Raw genomic sequence first — 10,392 nt, 5'->3', positions numbered from 1 at the left:
TCCGATATTGCAGCTGACAATTCTGGTCACAAGTCACGAATATCCTTCCAGATGAAGGACTTTCCATCCCACACGAGATTTCATTGCTTCATCCTCATCGCCACTGCATCTGATCAAGGGATCCTAGTTTTTTGTTCTTTCATATTCTTTTTCCCTTCGTTTTTTTTCCGATGATAGAATTTTTCCTTTCAGGGGTTCACCAATAATTTAGTCATTTCTGGGCTCATTTCTTTAGACTGATATATATAATTGTTCAAATATACATTTCTTTCAGTAGAAGTATTATGGATTTATGGTTCTTCTGTTGCCTTATGAATAGTCTTAAGGTCCTGAATTAGTTCTACTAATGTGTGTGTGTGTTTTTCCTTTCGTCAAAAATACTCCAGATCTTTTAGTTATTTGCATTGTTTCCTTCGTGTGAATTGCTGTTGTAATGTCAAACGTAGGTGCGATGTAGATATAAATCCAGAGGAAAACATAATTGCAGGCTGACAGTACTTGACAAACTCATAGAATTATGAGGAAGGTTCAGCAGACATCACCAGTGTGTGGTAAAATTCAGTCAGTCAACCATCAGGGTAAAGGACGGCATGAAAAGCTGGTAAGTAAATTCTTTCTCTTCCTTAAGATATTGTTGATGATAAAGACACAGATGGATCAGCCCCATTCTTAATTTTCCCATTTTTCTCCCTTTTTCTTTGCATCTTTCATTCTTTGCTGGACAGCTGGTTCCAGTATTCCATCCAAGTACAATTCACTTTTTTTTCTCCATGAAGAGAGAGAGAGAGAGAGAGAGAGAGAAACATTGATTTTTATGTGCCATGCAGAAAGTGATTTTTTGAAACCATAAAGTGGGATATTCATTTTGGTGTTAACGTGAATTATTCTTGTCTAAATACTGCCGAAATTGTGATACTTTATAGCGGTCGGTGACGAAATGGTGATAACTCATAACTCAGTGACAATTTCCCGAATGGCTACTCACAACATTAGTAATTATTTCTATGAATGCAATAGCATCATCTTCATTTACCATGCCCTATTTAAAACTGAAGAGATAACCCGAATATCCCCGTGAGCACTGCGTTCCCATTTCCCCCTGAACCTTTTATTGGCGCAAATCCAAAGATTAGCCTTCGTCACAGTAGACCTATTTTAACGAGAGCCAGTTGATTTCCGTACTTCCTTGTATACCTGCCAGATCTAGTGATGAGGAACCAATGAAAACCCTTTAGCAGGGAGCGTTAGAGGGTTTGAATAAAAGGTATTTTTATCCTAGCAGAAATAGATAGGACTTTAGGAAGAAGATTTTGAGGGTGAATACGAGTTTTTTTTTTTTTTTTTTTTTTTTTTGTCTGGAAGAAGCTCATGGGAATGCCATTCTAATAACCTTCACCTCCTGCATATCAAGCCTAGAAGAAACACGAAAAGGCTGTTGCTTGAAAAGAGTGACGCTGAACCTCGAAGGAAACCACAGATACACCCTTGGAAGCCTCAGAGCTTGTGAAGGTCACAGAAAGATAGAACTTGATTGGGATTCCAAATAATAGTAGTAAGGGGAAAAGGACCTTTGAGGAAGTTTTTCTTTTCTCTCTCTCTCTCTCTCTCTCTCTCTCTCTCTCTCTCTCTCTCTCTCTCTCTCGCCTGCCTGGTTGTCTTGCCAGTGCTAAGAGAACATCCAAGAGATTCCAATTAAGATATATACTTTTATGAGGTGTGTTATTATTATTTTTATTGTTGTTCTTCTTCTTACCCTCTGCATTATCTTTATTATTATTGCATTTATAAATAGATTGTTATTATCGTCCACTTCGTCAAGCTCTAGTACTGGTATAATTCACGCAGAGAAAGAGAGAGAGAGAGAGAGAGAGAGAGAGAGAGAGAGAGAGAGAGAGAGAGAGAGAGAGAGAGAGAGAGAGAGAATGGGGTGAAAAACCCTTATGTATGTCGCATTTTTTTTTTTTTTTGGTGCATGTTTATCGACCTAGTTTTTCTTCAACGCATGAATAATTTTTCCTATTCATATTCTATTCAAAATGGAGATCCCTACGGATTAATTGGACGGTTTTCAATATAAAGAGAGAGTTTAGGCCGGGTATTTCATGCGGATTTTTTCAGATAGGTGGGATTACCGGGCACCGCCCTACATTTATTTACTATATAGGTTTTCAGTATTCATATAGTTGGAGAGGTTCGCTTTTGTTCATGGAGTGTTTTTTTTTTTCATTAATCGTTCGTTCAACTTTAATTATTGTTTTTAACATTGATAACAGTACTAAATCAGTAGCTGCAAAAGTGGAAGTACATTATAGACATTATAAATTACTTAGTGTTTATTGTGGAATCTGAACAAACATTGTACAAGTGTGTAAAGTGTTTACTGTGGAATCTGAACAAACATCGTACAAGTGTGTAAAGTGTTTACTGTGGAATCTGAACAAACATTGTACAAGTGTGTAAAGTGTTTCTGTGGATCTGAGACAAACCATCGTACAAAGAGGAAGGTGTAAAGTGTTTACTGTGGAATCTGAACAAACATTGTACAAGTGTGTAAAGTGTTTACTGTGGAATCTGAACAAACATTGTACAAGTGTGTAAAGTGTTTATTGTGGAATCTGAACAAACATTGTACAAGTGTGTAAAGGCGCCTTTTCTTTTTTGAAATATTGTGAATGGTGAAATTTTGGAGCTGATTATGATGAACTTCTATAGCAGTGGTGGTGATAAAAAGCTTTTCTATGACATGTGGAATAACGTGATCATAGAACAATCACCACAACATCGGGACTAATGGTGATTGTTTTGTATAAACGTTATCTGGATAGTTATCATCGTTATAGGTTGTAATAGGAATCAATAACCTTTATCTTACGTAAACTTTTTAAAATACAGTGAGCGATAGAAATTTTTCTACTATAGTCTGAATAAAAAAAAAAACTCATGAAAGCATCATTAATATTCTGTTTCAGCTGCTTATTTGTAACATAAGGAATCGTCATCCTTCAAGGATGTCCATTAACGTGGCCATGACCATATTGGTTAATTTTCCAAAGATAAATCAATCCCGTAGGGGAAAGGGGGGGTGGGGTGGGGGGGGGTGGTAGTGCCGTCAGTTCGCCTCATGCGGTGCACCGTACGCTTACCTAAGATTCATTGCAGCGTCCTTTCGGTTCCTAGCTATAACCCCTTTCATTCCTCTTACTGTACCTCCAGACATATTCTCTTTCTTCCGTCTTCCTTTCCTCCCTCTCCTAACAATTGATTCATAGTGCAACTGCGAAGTTTTCCCCGATGCCTATTAAACCTTTTTATTGTCAATTACCGCTTCAGGGCTGAATGACCTTATAGGTCCCAGAACTTGGGCCTAAATTTTAAATTCTATTCTGTTCTAAAAGATCATTCAAAAGTCCACAGGTTTTGTGTTCACTTACCGCTTTGAATTTGTTACTATTTCCCAAAGATGTGCCTGTCTTACGCTCGAAGAATGACTTGGCTTGTCCTTGTGTACAAATATGCATAGTGTGGATACTGGATACTGTAATTGTATGTAGAGTACATGAAATACTGCTTTTTTATTTTAACTTTCTCTATGTACACAGCTACACGAAGCTTCGGATGCTACAGAAGTGAATTCATTGAATAACAATAGAAGCTGTTTACGTTCATGTGGCTGAATTTCCCTGGATTCTTTTTCCCGTTATTGTGATGATTTTTGTAAAGACAGACGACCGGAAATTGCCCATCAAATTAAAGAATGACCTTTTCCACAAATTACTGAGAGCGAGCGATTAGGCTGGAAGCATTTCCTTCCGAAGACCTTGAGAGAAGAGGGAGTAGGATCTGATGTTTCTTTTTTTTTCGTCTTCTTTTCATTTCCACATTTTCATTGACGATATCGTATTGATTTATATCCTAGATTGTCTCTATATGTTACTATAGCTTGATATTTCTATATTCAGATTGAAGGGATTATATTTATAAATAAATAGAAAAAACCTCGTCCCTTACCAAGGCTTTGTGGAGATATCGAGTGGAGACACTTTACGTAATAGGCCACGGGATTGTGCAGTTGTGAGGTCGGCTTCATTCCTAACCACTTTTGACTCCTTACCAAGAGACGGTACAAGTGGGTCGACTGGGTGAGCGGGAAACGAGAATCGGTATCCAACTAATACATGTATATATATATATATATATATATATATAAATATATATATATATAGATATATTAAATAAATAATATATATATAATATATATATATTATATATATATATATATATATATATATATATATATATTATATATATAATCTAGAATCATTGATGGTCACTGTCGATATATATATATATATATATATATATATATATATATATATACATATATATATATATGTATATATATATATATATATATATATATATATATATAATGTATACATTATATAAATGTGCCTTTGTATGTATGTATTGTTTGTTTGTTTGTTTGTGGACGTGGTTTTGTATATGAAAATGTGCTCATGCGCGTTTAAATTTATTTAATATGCGTTTATATGATATCCATATATATAGAACAAGGAGGAGATGCTTGCTTGAGTCAAAAAGTAAAGACACAGCACGAAGTTGTGGTTACTAAACCTGGAATATTTTTTGTTCCTTTTCGGCGTCAGCGATTGTTTTTTTTTTTTTTTCTGTCTACCGTATCAAGTTGCATTCGCAACGCGATGCGGTTGCCTTAACCTGATCTCTGCGTAATCAGACTTTCTTTTTTTTTCTAAGTTCATTTTTAATTGGTTTCTGCCTTAGCGTGGCTGTGTCGCCTACGAGAGAGAAAGAGACTGTGAAACTGATAGATGGAAAATGCGAATGCTTAGTAGTTTGTATTTAATGAAAGAATAGGAAATTATAACTGTTCTAGAGAGAGAGAGGAGAGAGAGAGAGAGAGAGAGAGAGAGAGAGAGAGAGAGAGAAAATGCGAGTGTTTAGTAGTTTGTATTTAATGGAAGAATAGGAAATTATAACTGTTCAAGAGAGAGAGAGAGAGAGAGAGAGAGAGAGAGAGAGAGAGAGAGAGAGATTTCTTGAAACTGAAACACAGAGATGTAAAAATGCGAGTTTTTTCATTGCTCTTGTTTAACGAAAGAATAGGAAAGTGCAAATGCCTTCTACTGAGAGAGAGAGAGAGAGAGAGAGAGAGAGAGAGAGAGAGAGAGAGAGAGAGAGAGAGAGAATCATTTCTAAACCTGCATCTTCCTGTATTTAGCTCATTTAAATTCTGAAGTCTGCAATCAAGAACTTCACGCGTGAAGATCTGAATGTAACTTGGGTGCAAAATTGGCTCAGGCCTTCTTGTGAAACATGTCTGTCGTGACGCCAGTCCGCCACATCAAACAGTCCATTAAAGCGCTCAGACGTAAGCTGCGATGATCGATGGTACCTAGGTAGTCAGACAACAGTGAGTAGTCTCGTCTCATTTTGCTTCATTCCCGCTCCTTTCTCCCTCAGTCAGGGACTTGACTACATTCCATTGGACTCAGACGAAGATTGGAATTGGAAAATATAACATTTATTATCATTATTATTATTCAGACGATGAACCCTATTCTCATGAAAGAAGGCCACAGGGGCCATTGACTTGAAATTCAAGCTTCCAAAGAATGTGGCGTTCATTCGAAAGATGGCAATGAGAAACGAAAAGATCAGCTATTAGAAAAACATATAAATTGGCGCCAAAGGCCAAGCACTGGGACCTATGAAAATAATGTTGAAACAAATGTTAGGAGAGGGTAGAATTAAAGATGGAAGACAGAATATGAGCAGAGGTACAGTAAATGGAATGAAAGGGGTTGCAGCCAGGGGACAAAGAGACGTTGCAGAGAGCCGTATGTAATGCCTACAGTGGACAGCGTTAGGTGCACTGGCGGCTCTACCCTCCTATGAGGGACTCGGCCCTAGATAATCAGATTTTCAACGGATGTAATTTTTGCATCTTGGAATAATAACCCGTGTTGATTATTTGCATTCATTTGGGAATGCTTTATTTTTATGTATGTACGTATGTATGTATATTTATACACACACTACATACGCACATGTATATATATATATATATATATATATATATATATATATATATATATATATATATATATATGGACACATGTGTTCATTAGACGAAAGGTATTTGCGGGATATGCCTGTCTCATTTTTATAATTTGTGTCGGAAACCTGGCGGTAACGAAGCTCTTTCAGTTAGTAAGATTTTAATGCCGTAAAAGTAAATGTGGAATTTAATTTTATTATCAATTTAGATAATAACAAACTTTATACCTGACATATTTTCACCAGGAAATTAAAAGCGATCCAAATGCTGACAAGTGGAGTTGAGATGATCGAGTGCGTCTATGTTGTTTACATAATAGCTCTTGACTGAAACCACACACACACACACGTCAAATAAGCCGACGGTCTTGCGCTAGTGGATAATATTACATATGAACAGTTAATGAGACAAATACGTTACACTGTTGTCCAGCGAAGAAAGAGTTACAAAGCAAAACTTCAGCTTATATGGGAAAATGTAATGTTTCCTTAAATGAAAATTTAATTGAAGTTATTCACAGATAACTAAACCAAACCACATTTTCAAAAAAAAAATCTAAAACAGTTAATTCGTAATACGAACAGAACGTTCCTCTATAATATAATGTTTCTTTAAAATAAAAATTTGATTGAAGTTATTCACAGATAACTAAACCAAACCACAATAAAAAAAAAAAAAACTGAAACAGTTAATTCTTAATACGAGCAGAACGTTCTCTGCATGAATGAAGCTAACGGTGAAAGACATAAAAATGAAGAATCATAATGTTGAATAGTTTTTTCCAACTGAATGCTTGCCAGTAAAAGACTTCCACCGTCTCGAGGCGTAACTTCATAACGATAAAAAAATCGACTGGTTGGGAAAGGCAGGAAACGGGGTTATGTTGCCAAGATCTAGGACAACTCTGGAGTAGACGGCGGTATAATGATGCTCTCTCAAGAAATGTCTTCATCATTAACGTGCTACCCTTTGAAATCAATAACTTCTCCCATGCTGTTTCGAGGGAAACACGTCATTTTAGTTCTATCTCACGAGATGAAAGAGGAAAAAAAATGAGAAACATGAATTGGCATCTCAAGGTACACCTGTGCATACAACCAACACCTGCCAGTCAGAAAGCACGGAGGTGGAGAATATTTAGTGTTAAATTCCTATTCTATTTCTCTTTATTGTTCAGCTCCTCAACTTCTATGTATTTATATTCGATAAGTATGTGCAACTGTACGTCTGTTATGTGTGTGTGTGTGTGTGTGTGTGTGTGTTCTAATCTTCACTGCACTGAAGTCCAACTTATAATTTTTTTTTGTACAAAAATGCACGGTAAGAAAGGTTAGAAAGTATATCAACCGAACTGTTATAATTAGACATTGGCTTCAGAGATGCAGTTTACGAGGTTAACCACTTCCGGGTCATCTTCATCTTGTGTCTTCTCTGGTTCATCCGCCCACGCGTCCACCTGTTCCTTGTGCGTAAAGACGTCACTTGATCCTTTAGATTCTATCATCCCTTCTACTGAGTTCTGGTCCAGGTAAATTTAGGTATGGCCGTAGCAGCGTAGTTCCAAATAAGCGCTTGACAATTAGCTCTGTTGATCTTCATTCACAAGACATCACTGTAATAGACAAGAGGCTGACGTCCACTCCTACATCGAGTGATTCGTGGTAGTAAGTTGTGACTTGTAACATCGACGGATGGTCTCTTGTATGTGAATTTTTCATAAGTTGTATTTCAACAGAGATCTTTCACATTCACAATCGATCCCTGATCACCTTTTATCTGCCGAGAGCAGAGTCCCTTCGGCCTCTAGCGGCGACCCCTGTCATTCCTTTTATTGTACCTCCATTGATATCGTCTTTCTTCCATCTTGCTCTCCGCCCTCTCTTTACAATTATTTCTTAGTGCATCTGCGAGGTTTTCCTCCTGTTGCACCTTTCAAACCTACCTATTCTCAACTTCATTTCCAGCGCTGAATAACCTCAATTTCCTTTATCTGTCGAGAGTAAACAGATTCGCTGAACAGCAGCATCAATATGCGTCAAATGTGCCTCGCTGTCGAACTTCTCGGTTCCAGAGGTCCTTTGTTCTTTACTCCGTTGTACTGTGGCAAAGCCTCCCAGAAGATATCGTGCAATTGGAACGTCAGAAACTCAAGCGAAAAAGCAGTGCATTACGACCCTAATACTATTCTTCTTGCATTTTGATACATTTTTAACTGTTTATCTATTTATTCATTTATTTTTTTAATAAGCGGTAGCTCTTCTTTCTGTATTTCCCTTTGCTTTCTCTTACTTCTTTTTAATGAACACTACATTCTTTGGAAGCTTGAATTCCAAGTCTGTTGACCCTGTGGGCTTGTTCCATATGAATAGGTTTCATCTGCTGATGTATGTATATATGTATATGCTATTGATTCTTTAGTCTTGAATCTGTAGACGAATTAAACGCGTCTTAGTTTGTTGGTGTCATTAGTGGACATTCATCCATAAAGAAGGCATGAACATAATAGGAGTTCTCAAGTCATGCAAATGCGTCAGAAAAAAAAAATTCATATTTTACTTGAGAATCTTAATTATTGCACGTTAACCTTCTAATTGGCTGCTAGGCTGGGTCGGTGATTCCCTTTACTAAGTGCATGCTCTCTCTCTCTCTCTCTCTCTCTCTCTCTCTCTCTCTCTCTCTCTCTCTCTCTCTCTTGTTATCCAGATGAGTGTACTTCCTATTTCGATGTTAAATTCTGCACAGAAATAAGCTAGAAGATAGTTTTTACCATAAAGTATCTGCGATAGAGATCAAGAACACAAGTGTGCAATTATGTACTCAGTTTATGAAGGTTCCTGATTGGTCATAAAAAGAATCGAGATGATTCAATTTTAAGGAATCAAGCGTAATGGGATTAGTTAACAATAATTACCTTTATCCACTTAAAGTCTCTCTCTCTCTCTCTCTCTCTCTCTCTCTCTCTCTCTCTCTCTCTCTCTCTCTCTCTCTCAGTTTATGAAGTTTCAAGACTGGTCACAGAAAGAATCAAGATTAGCGTGATTATTAACAATTTTTACGTTTACCGCTGAAACTCTCTCTCTCTCTCTCTCTCTCTCTCTCTCTCTCTCTCTCTCTCTCTCTCTCTCTCTCCAAATAGCGTTATATATCCCATCCCGTTCTCAGTTTTAGATCGTACTTACCGCAGATGGCTTACCAGAGCGCTAATGAAGAGAGATCATCCTAGACTTGACCGAAGCTTGCAAACGAACGTGACTCGAGCGTTGCTACGGAAATGGAACCCCATGTTTAGCCGTTGCGGTTTTCTGTCGCTAATCCAGCTTCTTTCTGTGTTGGGACTGACATATAAAATTTAAAAGCCAAGCGCTGGGACCTATGGGATCATTCACCGCTGAAAATAGCGTTGAAACAATTGTTAGGGTAGAACGGTAAGTAAGGTGGAAGAAGTTAAGTATATATCTTATTTTAACCAGACCACTAAGCTGATTGACAGTTCTCTTAGGTCTGGCCCGAAAGATTAGATACTTTTACGTGGCTAGGAACCAATTGGTTACTTAGCAACGGGACCTACAGCTTATTGTGGGATCCGAACCACATCGAGGGAATCGAATCCACACCCTGAGATTGGTAGTCAAGCACGTAACCGACTCGTCCAACGGGGAACTAAAGAAAGAGAATATTAATGGAGGTATAGGAAAAGGAATGAAAGGGGTTACAGTCAAGCGCCGAGGGGACGCTTAAAAAATCCTTAATTAGTGCCTACAGTGCACCGCGTGAGGTACACTGATACCTCCCTATAAATATTTTTGCGTATATAAAATAATCAGCAATTTCTCCTCATGTAATATAAATTTCTAAGTGAATACTTGGCATGCAGAGAGAGTCGAATCCAATCATATCAAACAAAACAAGGTGTGATCCGACTGCCAGCTTACTCGGGCCGCGTGCTAAAATCTATGGCCAATTAGGGCGTTGTTTCGCCAACGAAAATTAAAATACATAAGCTATGTGTTATTGGAAATGATTGACACAATTACAGTTTCATACTTCAGGGACTGTGGCTGTGAAGGATTGTGCAAAGACTGAGTTATTTTCTTATGTTGAATCCCCGGTGTATATGCAGAAGAATAAGTAATGTTCACCAATATCGAAATGAACACTTTAATTTCCAGGAGCGATGTTTCACTCAGACGGTTCTAGATTAAAAATCATTTCCTTTAGATTACTCATGAGAACATATACTTGAGCTTACAACTATAAATGAAATATGAAATAACTAATAACAAACGAATAGA

The sequence above is a fragment of the Macrobrachium nipponense genome, chromosome 17, assembly GCF_015104395.2.
Source record: "Macrobrachium nipponense isolate FS-2020 chromosome 17, ASM1510439v2, whole genome shotgun sequence".
In the NCBI taxonomy this organism is placed as follows: domain Eukaryota; kingdom Metazoa; phylum Arthropoda; class Malacostraca; order Decapoda; family Palaemonidae; genus Macrobrachium; species Macrobrachium nipponense.
Note: the sequence above shows the minus strand (reverse complement) of the source record.